Source organism: Lepisma saccharinum, chromosome 6 (assembly GCF_977018435.1).
Source record: "Lepisma saccharinum chromosome 6, izLepSacc3.1, whole genome shotgun sequence".
Lineage (NCBI taxonomy): Eukaryota > Metazoa > Arthropoda > Insecta > Zygentoma > Lepismatidae > Lepisma > Lepisma saccharinum.
Window position 1 is genome coordinate 5872599 of NC_139234.1, and position 24607 is coordinate 5897205.

Sequence of the window (24607 nt, forward strand, 5' to 3'; positions counted from 1 at the left end):
GCAACCTCAGGTCTTAACATAGGTAAGGAGATTTTAGTCCTCAGGAATAGTTTAGTCTTAGTTCTTGTTAGTAATGAATGAATGAATGAATTAGTTTTAAAAATTGAGTAAGGAGCTTTTTAACACATTTTTTAAAAATTTTCTCACATTTTCTGCCCATAATATAAAAATCAATTAATCAATCAATGGAACGGAATAGCCAAAGTAAAAACTGCGTTAGATCGAAAAAATCGATTGTAAAATTCAGGAACAGGAGAAATAAATGGTTTCACTGTTTTCAGAGTTCCAAAACTTACATTTTTATGTGAGAGGTGAAACCACATAACTTTGTGACGAACTTTTCCCCTGACCTTTAAAGCTTTTTCGTGAACCACTTTCAGCATTCTCAGCACATGTTCGAACAACAAACCGAGGCGACAGGATGCACGGTGCTGAGAAAAAAGTCCAGTCTGAGCGACACACAAGTGACACGTGCAGTTTGTCGTGTCGCTTAGGTTCGAAAGGTTGCATTTTTTTTTTTTTTACTGTGGTTGCGCTTCCAAGCTACACGTGACGCCTATCTATTGTCGCCTGTCGCTTCACTCTGAAAGCTTCCTTACTGTCACTGGCGTACGCAGGATTTCTTTTCGGGAGGGGCTGGATTTGTAAAGGTTGATATTACATGGATGCTTCCTAGGATGGCGGACAATATAATATTTCATGTTTCAAAACTTCTACTTTCAAAAATGGTAACCGGCGGGTCAATTTAAGGAAGGTTTGTATTTACTAATCTAGTTTTCCCCGATTTTATCACTGTTTCCATTTGAAAATGTTGATTTTATCAAAATTTCGGAGGGGGCAAAAGCCCCATAAGCCCGCCTCTGCGTACGCCAGTCCTTACTGTATGTAACTGACCGAGGAACTTCAAATGGAAGAAATCACGCCTAGTGCTGCAAGAGAAGTAATACGACAATGCTGCCAACCAAATATAACCGCATTGCTGTGACGCACTCTCGTATTTATGCGAAATGGAACTGTATTCAGTAGTGTTGCTCACGGGACGCGACATGTCCCGTCTCGTCTCGTGTCTCGTCTCGTTTTCGAGACGAGACACGAGACGGGACAAGCCTTTTGAAATTCGAGACGGGACGAGACGGAATGCCTTTCTCGTCTCGTTTTCGAGACGAGACACGAGACGGGACGGGACGGGTTTTGAAAAGTCTCGTCTCGTCTCGAATGTCTCGAAAAAATAAAAGCAAAATTTTTAATCAGTTGCAAATACTTGTTTGCTTGGAATAAAATATTTCAATTAGAAACGTTGATAAGCGTATATTAAGTCAAAATAAGAAGACTATTCTAGAGAGAGGCATGAATGAATACCTAAACTTATTTCCTATACTCTTTCGAAACACAGCGTTACTCCCCATTTTTTAAAAAAAATTATTCCAGGTTAATAACTTTATGTTACGATAGTACTCCAGATACTAATACAATTCTGAATAACATCAAGTAATAGGGCAGGTAGAGAAGGTGGAAGGAGGGGCCAAAAGATCGTGGAATGTCTGCGTCCGAGGTTTATCTTGTAAAAATAGTCTCAGCTCAATAGGTTGGAAAGATAAACGGACCGACGGATAGGGTTTATTATTATTATTATTTAATTTTTACATCAAAGGGTGTACAGAAGTGAATGTTATTAGGAAGTAGGAAAAGCATTGTAGGAAACATGGCAGTACAAATTGATAAGGAGTTGTTGGGAAAGTTATTAAGGAGTCCAAGATATTAGCAAGGGCTAAGAAGGAGATAATTAGGGACAAATAATCTTGCATTATCCCACTCCGAACAGCTGAGAGCTAAAGAGGAGGAGAAAATACGGGAAATATGGAAAGAAGAAATTTGATGATTTTAGTGTTTACAGGGAACCACGACAAGATTTTACCACATGATTATTTGCACGGGTTGCAAAATTATTAGAATGTTATGGAAATTTCGGATATGTCTTTGTTGAGAAAATTCTTGTTGTTTCCCTCAGGCATTCTGCAGGTGGTTGGATTCGATTTTTTTACGTCCGTTTGAAGATTATTTCCAATGTTTTTTTCCTTTATTTCTTATTTAAGGAGAATACTATTCCTTGGATTGTAATAACGAAATACTGAGGCTGATATAGAATAAATTACAAATGAAGGAATTGCACTAAGTTCTGTATAATCGTCGTAGAAGGAAACTTTGTTCTATGAGGGGACTCCCCGGGTACAGTGGTAGCATCGTCGCCTTGTAATCAAGGGGTCCCGGGTTCGATACCCGGTGAAGGCACATTGTGATTTGAACCCCATTTTAAACTGTGGGTCCAGTCCCGATTAGCCTTTCTGTAAATCAGATGAAGGAATGTTGTAGCTGTTCTTTTTATTCTGTAAAGTTAGCCTTCACGTTTATGAGCAAAATACATGTAGTAACATTTTCACTCGTTATTAAACACATTTCACAAAGTAGTTTTATCGAACTTCAGAGGGAAGCTGACAGCAATGTCAGGGTGGCGGGAGCTTGTTTACGACCAGGGTGTATTCCGAGACTATTTTTCGCCGTTCCCCACTGACAAAGGTTTCGCTTTGAACATTGGACACCGTTGCTTCAGGGGGCAAACACCAAACATAGGGCGAGGTTGACCTGCAGTAGCGGGTACGTGCCATAAATCCAGGCCTAAAGTAGGAATGAAAGTTGATGCAAGGGAGGGGCAATAAAAATTCTGTAATTTGGTTTGCTTGCTGACAGGAAGTTTTGCAGGAAAAGCTGAAAAGGAAAACGTCAGAGTTTGAATGAAAGAGGGACAGTGAACACAACTCCTTTGTAATATTCGCCGACACACAAGCTTCCATTTCGAAGGTGAGGCTATCAGCAGCGAAGTTATTAGAGGGTTGGAAGCAGTGACGATGCCAGAGGGGGCAGGGGGACGCCCCATGTCAGACACTTCCCCCCCACCCGGGCCCCCCAACTGAAGTTAATTAAATATCGAATAATAAGAGTTCATTTATAAGAGTATGACGATTTTCACCTTTTCAAAGTGGTGTATTCTGCATGATATCACTTTCCTGCTTATAATACCAACTTGATTAATAAATATTAATTTGCTTCGTCCAAGATTCGAGCGCCGACCTGGGCATAGGTGATTTCTCATTCATTTATGTCCTGTAATAGCCGAGATTAACCTAAGTTTTAACCAGTCTTAAGTACTGGGAAAAAGTGTTGAATGTGGATGATTTTAAAACATCACGAATATTTTCAGGACCACAAGACATCATCTGTAGTACGGGCAAATTATTCTAATCGTGGTCGTTAATGACAACGCTAAGTATTAAAAGACATTCAAAGTTGATTCAAGATTTGGTTGGTTGGTTGATTTGGCGTTTGAAGTCTACTTTATGCACAGTAAGGCTAATCGGGACTGGACTTATAGTTTAAAGTGCCTCCACTGGGTATCGAACCCAGGACCAAAGGTGATTGGAGAAAAACCGACACTACATGTCAGTTATTGTGGATTCATCGCGGTTTCTTACTATACAGGGACTTGAAATTCGAGATGATGAGTCTGAGGCAAACCTTAACAAAGGGGATTTCTTCGATACTCTTGAAGCTAATGAGGGGATATTATTTGGAAATGTATTGAACGTGAACCTTAAAATGCAAATTACACTTAAAATTCGATTCAAAACATATCGCGGGCAGGTAAAAGAACGCTTATTAGGATTTGCCACTCTTCAATCATTGGATGCAGGTTCGCTCTTTCTCGTACATATCAAAATCGAAGAACTTCTTCCCACGAACTCCATACGTGCCTGTAATTGTGTAGCATAAACATACGATGTAGTGGTAGAGTAAAATTAAGTAATGCCAGGGTCAGAATATTTCTTGAATTCTGAGATAACTGTAACCATTGTCTGATTTTTTTATCCTGTGATAACATTTCCCTGAAAGGTGAAACACAAATTTTGCCCAAAACTCTTCAGCGTTACGAAGATGGTTGTCCTTAAAATCTTTGAAAAAGCTTGCTCGAAACAGGATGCTGGATGCAAAATGCCTCATTTGGCTGTTCTTGCCATTGAGAAGAAATGTCAAGTCCTGGACGTACCAAAGGTGCGCAATGTGTTCTCCAAAGCACATAGAGCAGAATTCTCCTACAGGAGAATTGCACTTCACTAAGTGCCTCACATTGTTTCTAATACTTAAGAAGATTCATTTCTTCCAACGTCACGTTTATTTTGCAAGAAAATTAAACTCTTAGAAGAATTATTTTCATAATTTATATTATTATCTTATAACTTAAATATTTATATCAGTAGTTTCATCTCAAGAAAGACGATGAATTATAAAATTATGAATGTCTTTCAATACTGAAATAGGCCACTAGAGACAACGCAACTTACCAATAAAAAAGAATTAATGTCTAAACTCGTAATCAAGAAGTAAATTTAGGCTGTAAACGTCCACTCTAAATAAAAGACACACAAAACACCATACATGAATATAATAATAATTCTAATAATAATAATAATTATTATTATAATTATTATTATATAAGTATATATGTGTGTAGTGTTTTCTGGCGTTTTAATGTAACTGCCCCCTTACAATATTTTGTTGCCAGCCTTCCCCCCCCCCCAGTCAAATTTCCCTGGCGCCGTTACTGGTTGGAAGTAAATTTATTACGACGAGGAAAGTAACATTAGCTGTTGACAGTGTTGCACCAAAGGACGTGATATGTGCTACTGTTTGTATAAATGATAGGAAATTTAAGCAAAAATTTATAATTGTTGAGACTTGAGAGTTGTTTCCTTCATTTGATCTTACGAAGAGGTTTTCTGAGACAGAGTGGGATCGTTTTACACATACATGGGAAAGGGTGGTTGTTTAAAGATAGAGACGTATTTTGCACTTTTTTTAAAAGTTCAGATAAAACGAGAATTTAGCCTTACTGTTATGAAAAGAAATAACGCAGTACGGGGAAATAATAACTTCACATTTTTCGCACCTGGTGGGATGCAACACAAGAGTATTGCAGGAAGTCTATGAACGAGGATGAAGAAGGATATGTGAAATTTGACTTACCTGCGGGTGAATTAGTTTATTCTAATATTCTTAAGGTTGATATTGTTTTTGTTTTTTTTTTTTGTTTTTTTGTTGTTGTTTTTTAAGTCCACTTGATTCGCAAATAGGCTAAATCGCGAACCGACCTACAGTTTAAAGTGCGATCCGATCCACTTTGTGCCTCCATTGAGTATCGACGCGAGGACCCTTCATTACAAGACCTCGACGTTATTACTACACCCTCGGGGAGGCACCCAATCTACACAAATATGTTGATTCCAATAACACGTTATATGCATAATCTGATAATGATGCACTTTGGGTGCATCTAAACATATTTTTTTCAACTATAGCATGTCTAAAAGAATCATTGAAGTTGAGATTTTTATAACTTCAGGAGGCACGGCTCTGTAAACGTGCGATATAAACTTAATGCAGGTTTGCCTTCCATACGTGGTGGTTTTGTCACGTTTCTTCGCTTCGTAAAACATACACTTTTGCAGGAAAGGCTTCTTGCATCCTCCTGGGGCCTTGCTCTAGCTAAACAAAAAATATATTTGTTTAGCATAATCGAGGGTTACATGTTCCTGCCGAACTTACTAGAAAACAAGGATTCTATTGGGATCATACTGCTTTGAATGACAGTGTCAATGAAGTTTTATGTACGCTACTACTTATAATAATGAGCATAAAATATTAATCAGGAACTTTATTTTTCGTCAACTGGATGTAACATCTTTTTTTGTTATTCAGCAAATATTCAATTCATCACCTTTTTTGACATTAATTTTCTTGCCAGGACAGCTGTTTTTATGCAGATTTTGACGATCTTAACTACACGTAAGCTAGATATTAGCTAATATTTGTGCTGTTATATTACTATTCTTCTACCATCTTTGTAACATGTCATGCAATAACAATAATAGAATTGATTAATTTACATATTCAAGTGAATAGACCTATGAATTATATTAATGCATTAATTTAAACATTTGCTAAATTGTAGTCTTTAATGTTGTTATTATCATTTTTTCTGAAACACTTGGCTCAGACACCCTCCCCCGACATATATTTCTAGATGCGTGCCTGCCGAAGGATAAATTAGATCAAGCGGTGGTGGTACCGGACTTAGAGGCTAACGGGAAAACAAAGACGTATGTGCGTCATAAGCTGAGCATAAGAAACAGCACAATATCACAAAGCAACACTTTTTGAAACTTATGTCATAGAAGATGTTTAACAATATTAAGAACAATAAATGCTTTCTATTTGTAATATACTAAATATTGAAATTTTAAATAATCTTTTGTGTTCGTACTACACATTTAAAAACTTTTTTGTTGCTCCTCAGCGCCAAGCTTAGAATTTAAAGAAAAAATGTACATTTTCATAGTGCAAGGAAGTTCGACATTCAGAAAGAAAGAAGGTCTATTGGAAAACATTTCAAGACTTCCAAAAGGTATAGCAGTAATGAAAAAGAGCACTTACAGTAGCGTGCCCAGGATTTTCGAAAGGGAGAGGTTATGTGTAGTTTTTCTTGGTAGTCAGCCCTCATTTTGTCATATTTGCCTACCTTTGACGTTCTTTCTTTTAGGAATGCTGGACCAAAGGGGGGGGGGGTTATAACCCCCACCAACCCTCCTTTGGCACGCCCTGTTCACTTATACCGTGTTTGTTACAACCTGTCCGGCTTCCCGCGGTAGCTGATCGCTGGCTATTCTAGCATAAACCAAGCCGTATCCCACTTTCCGGAAAAAAATATTTCGTGTTTCTGCTACTTTTGTGTTTTTTTGGCATGATATCCCGGATCACTTTTACGAGACGAGACGGGACAAAACGAGACGGGACGAGACGAGACGAGACAGAACCCTTCGAGACGGGACACGAGACGGGACAAACGAATATTTTCGAGACGAGACACGAGACGAGACAGCATTTTCACGAGACGGGACGGGACAGACCAAAGTCTCGTCCCGTCTCGTCTCGTGGGCAACAGTAGTATTCAGTTCCTTGCCTAATCTGAAATGTTACAGCACGCCCCTGTTATTGTGTTACGGATATTCTTCTTTACTTGCCGTAAAGGTCTGCAGATCGAAGCACACAGAAACCCTCCAAGGTCTACAGTGCGTGCGTACCATGGGAGAGGAAGGATAATTGAGCTCACTTAAGCAAACATTTGGCTAGCCATATTGCTGAACATGTCAAAAAAAAGAGCTTCAATGTTACGAGACCCAGGGGGGAGATTATGTAACGTCTTCAAACAGTTCGAATTGCGTCGACGGTGCCTGAGAAAACCTTTACTGAAAGAATACCAGAAGCAGGAAATAGATGCTCTGTAAACATGTGTGCTCAGAGAGAACGTGCTCATATATATGCTGCTTCCGATGTTCGTTCGTATGGGGGTCGTTCAGCATGGTTCGTTTCAAATTAAGAAATGGCAAAACGCTTATTATTTTTGTGTAGTCGACAACATAAATAAAGTTCAGTTAGTACACTAGCAAAATATCCAAAGCATAAGATGCGTTACATCGAAAAGTTCATGAACCAGGTTATAATGTCATTTATAACACCATTAAGCCTTGTGGAAGAAAGTGTTAGAAAGAGTTAAAAGGACAAGAGAGAAAGAGGAGAGGAGAAGGAAGAAAAATGAAGGAAAAAGAGCGTGAGATATAAAGCCCAACCACATTCTATTTGGAAGTAAATATGTTTAGCCTTTTAGGTGAAAGTACAGTTGACAAGGGAAGCCACCTGCTAGAAAGTTCCATAACAACTTTCTAATAGTCTGGAGAGAGTAATGTTTGTGTATATATAATGCCCTGTTTTTGTAACTTGTTACTTTTGTACTTGATACAGAGTCTGAAGAAGACCTTGCTAGAAGGTTGAAACGTTATGTTTAGTTTATGTTTTTAATAAAATAAATTACTGCCTTGGTCAGCGTATTTATTTTTTCATAATGTCATTGATTGATTGATTTTATTTATTTTACTTCGCCCTTCCGCCGCTTTTGGCTAATTGCGAAGATGAGAAAGGGAATGGTAAGATGAGTTGGGTGAAGGGACAATCACACAACATAAGCTCCACAGGGAATTATACTGGCCGTGAGTTCAGGCGCCAGAGCCTCGTTGGCCTACAAAACTGCAGTTAAGGTGTATTTTAGTATTGCAATAGCACGGAATGTAAAAACAAATGAAGAGAATCAGTTGTGCTGGGTCTCATCTAGTGGATCGATTAAGTCTCCCAAGTTTAAAATAATAATAATACATACCTAGGTATATTGCAATTAAATAATATAATTAATAGTGAATCAATCTTTGTTCCCATTTCTGTTGTTCTACGTCGTTTCTTTTACCTCGGCTAATCGCAACGACAAACTGAAGCCTTGACCCATGTCTTGACTAGAGGTTCGAACTTGGGACCTCTGGTTCCGAAAGCGTTACGATGATTACTTAACCACGGAGGCCACCAATAGAGGAAACGGTCTAAATATGCCCCCCCCTTTTATTTTGTCATTTTTGTAGGAAAAAAATAATATATCAAGCACCTGCCTTTAAATTGCATATCTATGAAATATATACTTAAATGTAATAGCATGCTAAAGTATAGAAGGTCTCCATTTTTTAAAAAAAACAGCAATTTCCGAAAAATGGTAAAATGATGTATTTCAAAATTGTGGTCTATATCACAAAAAGCAATTAAAATGTTAAAAAAACAGTAATTTATCGCTAAAACATATAAAATTCATATTTATGAATAATCTGTTGTTTTGAAAATCACGCGGAATGGGAAAAATCGAAATTAAGAAAAACATCCAAATATTTGTTGAAAATGTGATCTCAGCATTAGACCTCATGTCATAGCCCATATTTAGACCATCACGTTTTTTTCTTCTCAATTTATTTTCGCTCTCTGTGGTACATATTTCACAAACAAATGATGACATTATAAAAGCCCACATTTGTTTTATGTACCGCTAATATCATAACCTATACAAAGCAGATGAGTTCAAACATACCTGCAAAAAGTTTTCGGAGGTCGCAATTCTGTAACAGCGTCCAAGGCCGAAACTAACCACCACTTTCTCTTTTAAATTGGCGCCGCAACCTTTGTCCTTGACAGATAACCAGTTAGTTCCCTTAGCGTCTGCCAGGGTGCAGCACCCGGGAGCGCTGATAACTCCAAAACCCATATTTAAACCTTCGCACATATTTAGACCTTCTCCTCTAGTTTATTATTATTGTTTCATTAATGTATCATATTTTTTGTTTATTATTGTTATTGATTTTATTTCTACTATTCAACTTTAATAAATTTCTGACAATGCTGATGAACAGAAAGAATTTAGAAGGGTCTCACTTATCGCACAACACTCTAGCAACTTTGTGTTCTGACGTCACGTTGTTAGGTTAGGCTAGCTAGGTTTAGTCCTCTTAGCCTAAATAATAATTTTTCATTGTATTTACGCTAATGAAACCTAACCTAACCTCGTAGGCATTCCTCGTCTGACGTCAGAACACAAGGTAGCAAAACTATTGTGCGAAAAGGAAGACCCAATTTAGAAAAGGGGCGCGGAGGGATGATGGAAGGGGAGGAGAGATTGTTTCTTTTTTTTCAGTAGTCAGTTCTATATGTTTGCCCTACTTTTCAGTATTTAGTGTTCCTTTTTTAAGCACAAAGTGGGGCCGCTTATGAGCCACAACACACCCGCCTTGGGCACGCCACTGTTCCAGAGTGTTCCAGAAGGAGTTCTGATGGTATCTGCAATTTCAGAAATTTTTGCCAGCCACAGGGTGGACAATGAAGGTGGCGGAGCGAGGGGGATTTTGTTATCGCGTTCTGCTTCGGAAAGAAGGTCCGAGCGCCACAAACCCACTTGCGGATATCGCCACGTCTGTTTGAGATTCGAATCGCTGTGTTTGCTTTTAAACTTTGCGAAAGCCGTTCAATTGTTTTGTTTACGCGCAAACCTCGAAGCAGGTCGTTTTGCGTTCTCGATTTTTTTACTCTGGAAAAGGAGTCGAGTTGATATCGGCACGCGACACCAGCGACCTTTGTGAGTGGTGGCGTCAATCTCACATAAATATTAGACGGGGCGAGGGAGAGGGGGGCAAGGTTGATAACACTATATTCCTTTTTATTTATAATGTATATACTTCTTGAGGAATTTTAGTGTGGGGGGGACAGAAATTGCCTTGCTCCCCCCAAGTCGACGCCTATGCTCGAGCATCTCTCGCTTTCGGGTCCGCACTCCATTTTTCACCTCCACGGTAATAATAACAAGAATAAGAAACAAAACATGACAGCAATTTTAGTAAAGCACAGGTTGTAATGAAATGATCTTGAGTGGTGAAATGATAAAATGGAATACTGATAATAATTTAGTGAAAACTTACTTTATAAATTACACGACGCATGTAAATAAATGTACTCTTTGGAATGCTTTCTATGCATATATGCACACACACACACATAATTGTTTTCCTCTTATACTGTAACACTCCGTACGACAGGCAAGTAGCCAGGGGGAGGTCTAAGGGGGCTGAAACCACCCCCCCCCCGAAATCCTACAAATATCTAATTTTAAATGTTATTTTTATTGTTAATAACATAAATAAAGTTATAACCACAGTAAAAACTGCATTACATCGAAAAACGTTTAGCGTATAATAGAGGAACAGGTTATATATTAACATAATACTCTACCATTTAATCCAAAGAATGAATGGATCCACAGTTTCCAAAACTTAGTTTTCTTTGTGAGAGGTCACAGAATATGAACTTTATGAGCAGTGGCAGCGATTAGGGGGACGAGGGGGCCAGTTGCCCCTCCCACTTTTCGCCACTTTTGTCCGTGCACTATGCTAAACCTTATCTACAAAGAGAAATAGACTGTCTTTGTCTCCCAGTTTTGGCATCTTGCCCCCTCGATTTTGGAACCCAATCGCCGCCACTGTTTATGAGTAAAATGTACAACTAACTGTTAAAGCCTTTCTTTGAACGATTGTGTAAAAGTTAATAACAAAATACAAGAACTATTATTTCCAGTACACTAACTGCACAAAATATAAGAAAAATAATGGACAACAATTGTGTTACTTATTCACTGATACGGTGGATGGAGTAGCAAAGTCTCTCAATTTATGTAATAATAACAATAAATTTGGATTGAAATTGGTATATCTTTAATAACTTATAATAGTTATTATTGTAAAACAACAATAATTATTATTGTCTTTATTATTTGTACTAATCAAGTTTGATCTATGGCCTGACCCCCTCTACAAATATTTCTGGCGACGCCCGGGCTGATAACGAAACAGCCACCCCCAAATAAAATTCTGGCTACGGGGCTACCGTAAGAAAAACATATTTGAAAGATGACCCGTTGTGGACAGTGGCGCCTCCAAATAATTTCATTCGGGGCGGGTTCTGCTTCGGTGATCATGTCTGAGAAGATGCTCCTTTTCTTTCTCGACTCTTTTCTTTCTTTCTCTCTCTCTTTCGATTCTCTGTTTTTCTATTATTTATTTCTTCCTCTTTTTCTCTTTCCCCTGTTTCATTTCATCCTCTCTTTTTCCTCTTCCCTATTTTATTTCCTCCTCTTTTCATTCTTTGTACCTTCACATTTATTTATATATTCCTTTCTCTTTCTACGTCTGTTTCTCTCCCTTTCCTTCATCTGTTTCATATCTCTTTATATCTTCGTCTCTTTCTTTCTTTATCTGTTTCTATCTTTCTTTGTTTCTCTTTCTTTCTTTCTTCACATGTTTCTTTCTCCTACTTTCTTCCGTCCTTTATCTCTCCTATATTTCTTTCTCTCCATCACTATCAGAGAACACTAACACTGAATTGTCCTTCGACGAAAAGTTTGAAATTCGCACTTGGCATTACATATTTGTCTCTCTGTTCTATGAATAATTTACAATGCGTTACTGTGCAGTACATTTAGTACAACAATTACGATCATTAATACAATACTATTCTATGTTCTAATGGAACAAAAAAGTAAAGTTCTGTTTATATAAAGTCGGCATCCACATTGAAGCAACTGACATTGCCTTTTTATGTAGCTGTACTTTTTACCTTCATAATCATGCAATGAAAACGTCACATATTTTCCGATTTTGGCCGTTTCTGATATTCAAAACTTCCCTGCTCATCAGTCGCTGCCTTGAGTTGAACTTCACATCATGAACAAATTGTATGCAATCTTTGGTCTTAGGCTCGCTGGCAAGCAAAGCGAGCATAACATTTTTAGATCCATTTCTTTGAAAAAATTACAATAATATTATTTAATAGGGCGTGAACGTTCATAGAGCGATATTCATCAAATTTGTCTATTTTTGCTCGTTCTGCACCCCTTTGCTTCTGTGCTCTGGACGACGTCCCTTCATCCTTCCTCCTACGGCCCTATACTTCTCCAGTTGTTTTCTTAATTTATCTTATGTTCTCTCCTCTTCTCTGTCCTTACTTTCTCTTGATACTCCTTCCCTCCTCTTTTTCTCTGTTCACCCCTTCCCTATCCTTCTCCTCTTTCCCTTGTCCTAGCTTCTTATCTCTTTTCTTTTCTTGCACTGTTCTTCAACTTTCTATATTTTTTGACGTGCCTACGTTTAGTCTTATTGTTCGTTCAACGGCCTCTTCGACTTGGCGTCCCCCTTGCCCCCGAAACAATCATAGGCAATTAAAAGTGTAATGTTCGAGCACAAATACCACAAGACTTATCAACAATGAGGTCGCAGAGCGGAACAGTCACCTCCACAACACTTCCAGAAGTCAGAGATAAAGCTAGCCATAACATGGGAAGTAAAGTAGCCCATGGACCTTGCTTTTCTGGCGTTGCATAATACGCGATGGCCCTTAAAGCACACACGGGGTCAAGTCCGCTGATAAACGGCAGCGGTCGGGTTTCTGCAAGATGATAACTCTGTTTTTATTGTTGTTTACCATAAGGAAACGCAGATAAAAAAGCCACCGGACTCGACGATTGCGGAAGCCATGTTGGCACAATGCGGCCAGGTCCCCGGCGGCCTTTCGTAACTCACTGTTGCCAATGCGATACCATAAACCCCACTACGTTCCCTGCATGGCCGTCTTATGTAATGGTTTGGTGTGCAGGGATGTTTGTTTAGTGCTTTCTTTCTTATCTTATTTTTTAAAGAAGTGCCACGATTATTGCAGCAACGGTTTTTCTCCTTGAAGAAATAAATGGTGCACCAGGTACACAGGGACTGCAGTTGAAACCTACTTTCAGTTTCAGTTTCAGTTCGGCCCGGAATGAAACAATGCGGTTCATTTTCAGTTCTCGAACTGAAACTGGAACGAAACCGGAGCATATCTGTCCGAACTGTAATTGGATGGTCTGAACTTTCACTTCCAGTTTGGCCCGGAATGAAAGTTTTCAGTTCAGTTTCAGTTCTCGAACTTAAACCGTTTCCAGACCCAAATGTTAAGGATCTGGGCGCGTTTTGCTATGTTTGAGATCGAGAAAAATACTGAGTAACTTTTAAATTTTCTTCATTTAAGAACTGTATCTCACATTGTACTGACAATTGTACTTTTTTGTAATTATCTGTGAAATGAAAACGAAAAGTTTATATGAATCCGCCGCGTCACTTTTACCGCAGTTGATTCAGTTCAAAATGGCATCAAACAATGGGATGAAAATTAACTGTGAAAAAATTTACGTATCTTCATTATAGTAACCAAATTGTAGTTAATCAATCATACATTTATGAAAGTAGCGTATGGCATCACGGTACAGTAACCAAATTGTAGTTAAACAAATACATTTATGAAAGTAGCAACCAAATTGTAGTTAATAAAACAGATACAATTCTATGTGAGCTGTGGCTAGCTTCATTAGTGTGTCCATTTTCCCGCAAAACTACAACATCAATATGATTAATACACATTAGATTTTCCTATGGCAGGAAATTTTCCAATTCATGGAAAATGGCATTTACTCTTTTGTATGTAATCACATAATTTTGTTTGGTTTTCTGAATTCCTGAAAATAGAAAATTAAAATAAAATAGTGTATGAACTGTTCATTTATGAAAAGCGCAATAAGCATCTATCCTCGATGGATATTTTCGCACCTACAAATAACCATGGATTAAAGAAAAAGCACTTAAAAATATGCTTCATAAACTTTTGTTGATTGTAAATGATATATGTACGTCATAATTATGTAGTACGGATTCCTCCTCCTCGTACGTAACGTAGTATTTGCGCTTTAACAGCTATTATTTAAATTTTGAATAAAATAGGAAATTAAGTCATACATAAATCTTACAATGTTACACTTTTAAATGTCTTTCCAAACGAGAATTACGAAAAACGACAGCAAATATGTGAGCATGAACGACAACGACTATTCACCTTCCTCCTCGACGAACTCGTGAACACTACCGGAGCTAATAGAGGAAATGAAAGAATTTTCATCTTGGTTTAAGGCTGGCAAGTTCTGATCAGAACGCTTTTGGAATAAAGCATTCGTCTGCAAGACCATGAGATCATCAAGTGTTGGAGAGGAAAGGTTGTACCGAAAATCTGACATTACAAATTTCACACTTGAGAACAACCGCTCCACGCTTACCTGGGTGGCAGGTGCAGCCAAAACCACCATGGCAACAGAATAAAGTTCTGACATGGAATGCTTTCTCCTATCCCAGAATCCTAATACGTTGTTGTTTCTTGGCAATCGTGGCGTCGTAGCTCGAAAAACCTTCAACAAGGAAGAATATTCTTCATCGACTGACGTCCGTCTGCAGTAATTCGACTCGAAACTTTTTCTTTAAAAGAAACTCCAGTTCATCCTCCTCGTCCAGATCTGCCGTCACATCTTCAGTGTCTCTAGTATCAGCTTCTAGAGTATCGCCTTTAGTATTACATTTCTCTAATTGCAGCCACAATTTCATTATTTGTTTTTCTGCAGTAAGACAGGCTGATTCGGAACGAAGACAGAGATATTTTGGGTCTTTATAAACAGACGCCACAAAAGCAGGATTCAGGAACAGCTTAACTTCCCTTTCTTCCACGTGCAGCACAAGCTGTTTGGCGATTTGGGAACCAACGACCTTTGTACGGAGTTTGCATCGTACCCAAGTTCCCAAAAGGTCTCCGATGAGGAGCTGTTCACGCTGTAAGGAAGCCATAGCCACCTTCACTGGTTGTAAAGCGTCGACGAGTGTTTTGGTGGCACAGAAATCATCCTTGGATGTGTCTATCTCATGTGGACTCCAGTTGTCCAGACAAAAATTCTGCATTCGCAGCAAAAACTCGAGCATTGAGATGCATGAGTTCCATCTTGTGGGGCAGTCAAGTGCAGGAATATTGAGTTTGTACGCGTGAATCAATTTGATATTTTTTGATGTGCGCGGTCGTTTGCAGAGGACCCTCATTTTTTGTATTAGTCCTGACACGTCGGTTGATTTCAAGGTGTCAGCCACAGCAAGATGCAACGTACGAGCAGCACAACGAATGCAACTCAGGGCGAAGCCACTTGTGGCACATTCCTCCAATCCCGACATAAGGATTTCCTCCCGAGTTTCATTTTCTTCAAGAACTGACCCATTGTTGATGTTTTCCTCATCTAGGTCTTGGCCCTTTGAGTTATTTTCTTCCTCTAATTCCATTAAATTTCCCCTCCTCGCAACTGATCATCATGGAGCAGGGAGGCTGCTTTCACCATATTACTGCCATTATCACAGGTGAGGTAGTATATCTATGACACATCAATGTGATAATCATGCAACGCACCATTTATGAGTCTTCTAATATTCTCACCTGTGTGAGATACAAGCATTTCTTTAACGGTGAGCGTCCTTAGCTGTACTGTCGTATATGTAATAAATTGCACGTTAATTCCAAGAAATCCTCTTCCGAGCCGAGATACTGCATCGACTTTTAAAGAGAGTATCTTCCCCATGAACTCTGATGACAAGTTATTTCTTGTTATTTGTGATCGCTTCACAACTCCATTCTTCACAGTACGTGAAGTAATGGGTCGTCGTTCGTCTCATGGCATTGCATTAAGAATGGGCTGAATTATTTCCTGCATCCCAGCATAATCGATTATGGAAAATGGACGACCATTTTCAACGACCAGTTTGACCAGTGACGTCAGTAGAGAGTCTACCGTCAATTCTACACCATGGAGAACACTTGCCATCCCCAGTTCCCCATTGAAAGGAAATGTATTGTGGTTTAAGCCGACAGTGTGTCGATCAAACTGCTTTCGTGACCGCACAACCAATGACCACCACTCTTGGACAATGTCGATATGAGAATTGTTTCTTGAGCTGTGGTGAAAAACACGATTCCAATGTGGATTTGATTAATATCTTGTATGAACAGGGTTATTTATAGTACCTAGATTTAATCAGTTTGATGGCATGGTAGTCGGGTAGGAGGCCCGGTGAATGGTTTGGAACGGGAATGCAATGCGATGTAAGGCACTGTTGGAAAATCTTACATACTTCTTGTTCCCTTCCTACAAGTGGTGACGCAATAGAAACTGGACCGGACGGACGTAGTGACTAGTGAGTCACCTACTGACTATTTGAATCAACAATGTTATTTTCTTTATGTTGTAACAATATTACATTTATTTTGTTATAATTGAAATCTGGGCAATAAAATATGAAAAATGACACCAAACACGACCAAAATATACGAATTACAAACATATTGCCACTCAGAAGTAATAACTACGTATCCATATTATTATGTAGCGTATTGGAAGCAATGAATTCGTGTTTGGTGTCATTTTTCACACTTATTTCATACAATTTTTAGGTATATAAAATATTGAGAATTCAGGGTGTACACAGAAATATTTAGTAATGTCAAGGGGGACTCTGAGGCAAAAAGTTTGAGAAACACTGTCTTAATAACATTTCGGACCTTATCTATTTCCAAATATTCGAATCTGGCAGAGTCCAAAGTACCAAAATTGTTCACTACGAAGTTTTATTCCGAAACAAAACTTAAACTGAAATTGCACGGAGGGTTATGGTGCACCAGAATGTAGCGAAACATTTCAGATCAAGTTCGGGCGCGAACTATAAGTCGAACTGGAGCATGTTTCAGTTCGAGTTCAAATTCGGTTCACAGTCCCTGCGGGTACGCAACAGTGGCGTCACCGGTCAATTTTGGAAATGGGGGTTGGATCATGGGAAGATGAAATATTTTCAGGTGAACTCTTGCTGCTGTGGTTTCCTCTTCGTCTCTTCCTCTCTCCCCTCTTCTCTCCTACCCTTCTTCTCTTTTTGACTAAATTTTCCCATTTGGGAAACTGTTGAAGATTGTAAATAGTATTGCTTTCCGCTCCTCATCTGTTTTTATTTTACCCCCGCTGGTAGCTTCTTGCAAGAACGCGGAATTCTGGGAGCGTGATATTCGAACACAGCGGCATGGTGCATGTCGGCTCGCGGCAGCGGGAAGAACATTTTTCAGCTAGCCTATCGGATGTGGGCTTTTGTGTATCTTATTCAGTGTGCAAACGTATTTAATTACTGTATAATGCCAAGTGAATTAAAGGACTTGTATCATATGCAAATTTGTTGCTGTATCCATTGTTCCTGCCCTATGGTAAGGTGCTAGAGGTGCTAGTTTTCTTTCGTGGTGTTACCTGGAAGGAATCTACAGACAGAAACTATTTCATCTCATCAGGCACTAAACAAGAAATGTTTATTGAATGATATCACCCAAATCTTTGTACGCCCAAAAATACCTCCGCAACCTCAAAATACCGGTTTGTGTAGACACACATACATGTCCCCGCCCCCGAAACACAACACGTGCTTCTCCCTGAAAATTTTCCCCTTCCTAAGAAATTTCCCTTCTGGGAAGGACTTCCCCCTTCCTGAGCGAATTCTATTTCAGGACGAGGTCAAACCACCGTCAGTCATGTCTGCGCCTAACTGCAATAAATGAATTGTGATAATCTATTTTGAATCAAACCTACACCAGCTAAACTACAAATGATGGAATAGTGCTTCAGGTAATTCGTTTTGAACAGAAGAAGTGTCATCTCCAGTTTATATTGCATATTTCGCTGCGTTTTTCGCGTTAAGGTGCAAAATTTGGTGTTATTCTGAAAAATGGCGAAATTCGCGTTATTTCCCGATTCCGAAACACCGATAACTTGCCTGCTTTACCTACCCAAATGCATTTTAAACACTTTATTTTGCATTCCTCAACTTTTCGGTGTTATCGTTAAAACGAAAATTTTACGTCCCTATCTATAGCGTACACAGTGCACGTATGGAAGAATAAATTAGTTGTTTCAATTGTAGGCACCGGGCACTGGTATATCCAATATACCTAGGTATACATAAAGCCCCCAAAAAATGCCCGATTACGACCCCCCATGAAATTGTCCCAAAAGGCCGGGAAAATTCGAAAATCGCTCAATCGGCCCTTCCTTAAGGGCGAAAATGCCCTTTTTTCACGTCCTTAGCAACCGTTTCCAAGGTTTTTTTTTTTTGCTCACATTGTTTCTTTCAATTCTTAATTGTCGAGATACATTATATTTCTCACAGATCAATAACACACAGATGAATCAACTTCTGGTTAGAAAAGATGCTTTCAAACAAGGGTGACATCTACATAAGAAGAAGATTCAGTCCAGACACAATTACGCATATATTATTATTATAAATGCGAAAATATCTACATCGTACTTGTTTTAACTAAATATTTAGGGGTATAATAACAAACAATTCTTTAGAGCTAGCCGTGCTTGTTGTCCATGGAAACGGACGTTGCTAGGGAACTTTAAAAAGTTTATTTTCAACCGGAAAACTACTGTAAGAGAATTATGCTAGACTTTTCGAATTTCAAAACATGAGCGTCAGAATTTATTACAGAAGAGAGGTAGGAATTTGATGGGAAAAGACGGAAAACAATTATTTTTCAATTACGTTTACAAATGTGAAAATGACAAAAGACGTAAATATTGCTTTTTCAATTTAGTGTCGCTATTGAATCGTTTATACAAGAAATATAACTATCTTGAAACGGTTATTGCTTAATCACTTTATTTTTAAGAAAATTGGCAATACTATTTTGAATATTTGTACCATATTAGAGCCCGTACACATGTAAAGTTACGTTCAAAACTTTCCAAATAAGCGAAGCACGTCGGCGAGCGTACGAGACGTGGCCAAAGGCTACGTCGATAGTACGCGAGTCTTCATATATTATCAAAAGTTCTCTTCACGCTTCTCATCGCAATCGCAAATGCTAACCGGAATGTTAAACTATTGTCTGCTATAAGAAAATGCTATAAGATATTTGGAAGCATTTATGCTACCAAAAGTGCTAAGGGAAATGCTTCCGTCTAAAGCAGGTCTTACTCTTTCACTTGCTCAAGTGGCGTTGATCCGGAGGGCTCGAGAGGGGGATGGAGGGTGGTGCGAAATTTTTTCAGGTGCGCTTCGCTTCCACGGTTGGTAAGATTCTCTTTCTCTCTCTCTCTATGTCCTTGTCTTCCTTTCTAGATTTCGCACTATCTCTCTCTACACCTTTATTTTCCTCTCTTTGTCGCTATTTCTTCTTGTCCGTATCCTTGTCTCCTTCCTTATTTCCTCTCATTGTTTCTCTACTTCCTGATCCATCTTTCGTTTCTAATGTGCTTCTCTTGTAACTTTCTTTTTTTTTGTTTCTTACCATTTCTGCTTCTCCTTCTTTTTGTTTACCTCTATATTTCTACCTTTCTTCCTGTCATTCTCTATTTCTTCTTGAGCCTTTCCTATGATGCAGTGGTAGCGTCGTCGCCTTGTAATCAAGGCACATAGTGGTTCGGATCCCACTTTGAACTGTAGGTCCAGTCCCGATTAGCCTTACTGTGAATAAAGTGGACTTAAAACACAAAATCAATCAATCTTTTTCTGTCTCCTCTCCATTTCCCTTTTAATATTTCTTATCTTTCTTTAACATTATTTCCAGCTGTCTACATATCTTTATGTAACATAGTCTGCTACAGTCCGTCTGTGTTAGCCGAGACCATGGACCCAAGTGCGCACGCGCCAAGTGGCAAAGTAGAGGCGACGGTTTCAGGTGGAACGCAAAGAAGCAGGCTCCGTGAAAATCGTCTACTGCTGAAGTTTCACGCGTAATGTTTTTAGAGGAGTGTTACGAGTTGTAACAGCCATCGCAAATTACAAGCACAAGAACGAGATCGACAATAAACAGAACAACGAACGGACAAACAAAATATTGATCTCAATCCTACAGCTTTGTTTCGTGCATGTTTCTACCCTTTCGCCTGTAGATTCGTCCTCTCGAGCTAGTTTCGCCTTCCGCGGTCGGACGGTATGGCCATTTCACACCCACCTGGTGCCAACACTCCTGCTCTCCTCCCTCCCTCCCTCCTCTCTCTCTCTCTCTCTCTCTCTCTCTTCAGTAGGCCCGGGTATGGGGGCGCAGGAACAGGGGCGGCTGAAGATTAAAATTTTACCCGGGCGAGGTGGATTTTCGGCGCCCCCTACTGTTTCCCTCCAACTTTCTATCCCGGTTCTGCTACTTCCCACTTCCTTCAATGTATAAACATGACCATCTCACATATTTACGGATTTAATGATGAAAAATGATAGGCTTATTTTTTAAATACTTTAAGCGTTGCCATTAAAGTACGTCTTTATTGTAGTTATCTTTTGCAATGCACTGTACTTACTACGATGTGCAGCAGTAACTTCAATTAATTGCTCTACACAGATCCAAGTCTTTTAAAAATAAATTGCCATGCTCATGTAATCAGAACAAATGTTTTGGAGCTACTCATGGGGAGTAGCTCCAAATGGGTTTTGGCGCCACCCCAAGGGCAGTTGGCCCGGGTCGCCCGGCCCTGCGCACGAATTTGGGAAGATAACATTATCGCATCGTAATGCGATTAAAGCCTTTGTGGCTTCGGCTCAGATTCTGTAATTGTGGTGCATTTTTCCAAGATGGCGGCCATTCAGAAGAAAATTTGGTATTATCTTCTGGCTAACAAATGCATTGTAGAATTATTTCAGTAGTGGTATTTATACCGTAGTTAGCGCGAGAAAGTATGAGGTGTTTGACTGAATAGAAATATTTAAAACTAAGGCAAAATGTCTATAAAATTTCATTGCTACTGTGTATAACCTACGATTTTTGTAAAAAAAAGCTTCCGAGAAAGTATGACCCTCTCAAATTGATGTGGCTAAACTTGAATTTGCCAAAATTGCTGTTTATAAATTTCTTAAAAATATAGCTTTTCTCGATATTGTTTTTTGGCCTAAGCCACCTACACCCACATCTACACCTACCCACACCTACACCCACCTACACCTACACCCACCTACACCCACACTCACCCACACCTACACCCACCCACACCTACACCCACACTCACCCACACCTACACCCACCTACACCTACACATACCTACACCCACACTCACCTACACCTATATATATTTACTTCCGGTCCACTTCTGCTTTATTGTCGGTTTAAATTTAGAATATTAATATGTTAACTCAAATATTTTAATTGCACACCAGGCTCAACTTATATATCTAATACTAAAACAATGTAATATGTAGAAGTCTTCTAGAATTGCTCTGTGACTCTCTCATTTCTTACATCATAAACATATGATTTTTCACCTATAAGAATAACACTACATATGGTGTCATCAGTGTATCATGGAATTCACAAATAATTTTAATGTTTGTCCTGTCATTAACCACAACCTGTTTCCTTTTTGAGGTGTTGATGACAAACATGGGTCTCTGTGCTTTGAATTCATCTGGTGAGTAATACATGTCAGTATTCCCAATTGTAACTCTTTTGAATGATGTAAATGCCTCATATAATTTGAGGAAATCATCCTTGGACATGTCTAAATTATAATTTTCTCTAGGAAACGCCTCATTTCTGCCATTTTTAAGATATATGTTTTTAATGTTGCAGTTATCAAATTTACTTGAATTTTTTTCTTGATTATTGTTTCTTCCAGTCTGAAACAGTACCACCACAAAATCTGGCATGTCATATTGTATACTGGAGAATGAGTTTGTAGCATCAAATTCATAATAGCTACCAGTGGCAGGCTTCTGCACACATTGATATGTATAAAATTGTAAAGGCACCTGTGGATTTTTTAGTATATTTGCTTTGTATTTAAGAGCATAACTGGCTTCATATTCAACTACTGGGATTCTTAGCTCCATAGTCTGAATAAGACATTTGCCCTCATCAGGTAGGGTATTAGGCATAGCTGCCCCAGTAGAGTTTAATGCACTGTACCTCATCAAAGCATTATTATCATTGGCAGCTCTTCTAAATGTAATTCTTAAACCACCCTTCCACATAATATCTTTGTAATCTGAGAAGAATCCAGGCAACAGGCGCATAGGAAACAGTACTGTGTGGTTCTTGGTTAATATTTTATCACTAGCCTCAAATCCACCTATTTTGTAGTATGAGGCCTCGGTCTTGGATAATTTTAGTGTGGCCAAAGCAGTAGATGTAATACCAGGGTAGTCTACTCTGTTTATAACAACACCATGTTTTCTGATCTCGATTTCAGAGAACAGATGTGGCACAAAATTGTCTACCAGTCTTATATTTGAGTTAGCTGGATAATCTGTACCATCGAGTTTTACAACATCAAATTTGATATATAGGTCTGCTCTGTGAGGATGTATAAAGCCATCCCCTACATCAAGGTCAACCTCAATCTCTGTGTTGGCTTGATTTAAATTTGCAAACATCCTCCTGTTTGGAGGGAATGATTGTAGCTCATAACTCTCAATATTTTCCATTTTATTTATTTTATTTTTTTATATTTGTATGTATTTTTATTTAAATATTAATTTCTATAATAGCAGTTGTTGTGGCTCCAGCAAAATCAACTAATTCTTCTTTTTCATTAGTGACCATCAACTCGATGTAATCTATTCTATTATGGCACACAGGAAAATATAATGTTGGTGATGGAGTATAGATGATCGGTTCCATAAATTCAGAGTTAGGTTTGAATGTTGCAATGATGCCAGTTTGTTTGTGAGTGCCTATGCCATCTGATTTGGTGATCATACTCTCGGCCACATTACAGTGAATATTTAGAGTTTCTATGGCTAAGAATTTAGGTATATTAATAGCAGTGTGTTTAATGGCTGGTTCAAGTTTTGTGTTATTTTGGAAGCCTAATAGCTCTCCTATAGTACCCAGATCTATTTTCTCTGTAGCAGACACAATCTCTACTCTGTGAGTGACAGAATTTTGAGTTAGCACTATCCCTCTGGGTAACTGAGCATTTAAAGTAGACAAATTATATTGCCCTGGAGTGATGACAATTTTTTGGTCACCAACTGTAATTGTGTTGTTGTGGTGTGTAATATTAGGGATCAAGTACATGCCATAGAATGCTCTGAGAGCTATTGTTTTGGGATAAACTATATCATCATGTAATCTAAGTTTCAATATTGAATTTTGGCTGGTGAGATGGAATACTCCCATGATGTTTTAGATACCACAAGGCTTTTTGAAAATTTTCAATCGATGGTTTATTTATTTGAGACAGATATCTAAGAACATATAAACACAGATGTCCACAATTAACATCTTTGAAGTTTTGAACACGGGCATTATGTAATAAAGATTAGTTGATTTTAGATATTTTACTAAATTCTCAGGTGGAACACCTCCAAATGAATCAAACACAAATGTCTCATTTTTTAAATATTTAAGATAGCAAATCCAGTGAGTGCCCTGATTTTTGTACTTATCCAAATTGACTATGCCACACTCTTTTTTGAGTGGTTTTTCTGGTAAAGAATCAGACATGTACACACCTATAAAATTTTTGATGCCCAGTGGTTTGATTAAAGCTTCAATGTCTTGGTTTGTAAGCGGCTCTTGTTTTTTTAACTTATTCATAACTTTCTTAACACCTTTGCCTTGTTTTTCTATGGCCAGATTATGGCGCTTTTGTTCATCTAATTCTGCCTTATTCTTCTTGGCATCTATTACTGTTTTTGCTATGGCAGCCGATCCCCCAGCCAAGCTCTCCACAGCCCCCAAAGCAGCTAAAATAGCTGGGATACTAAATATAAAGCCACCTATATGTGATTTTTTTCTAGATTGTTGTAATTTTTTAAATTGGGGGGTACTAAGTAATAATTTCATACCATGGCCCTTGGCAAGACAAGTGCTTTTTTTCTTGCGCTGCTTTTTGGTTAGAAGACTATCAATAGTTTTAAGAGATTTAAGATTTGCATAAGGTATTTGATACATAACACCTTTTGCTTTCATTTTTGGTTTATTATATACATATTCTGGGATTAACTAGTTCAATTAAATTGTATCTAATTTACTTAATCTATTACAACCCCCATCCCAGTTTTTGTTTGGTGTTCATAGCTATGGTGGTCCCCAATGCTGATATTCTCTCACCCAAAGAAGCATCTTTGCTTACAAATCTACCAAATGCACCCTCTTCTAATTTTTTGTCTGCCACATGTCGCTTGTCAAGATCGGTATGTGTGTTGTATGCTATGTCATGGTCTCTACAAGC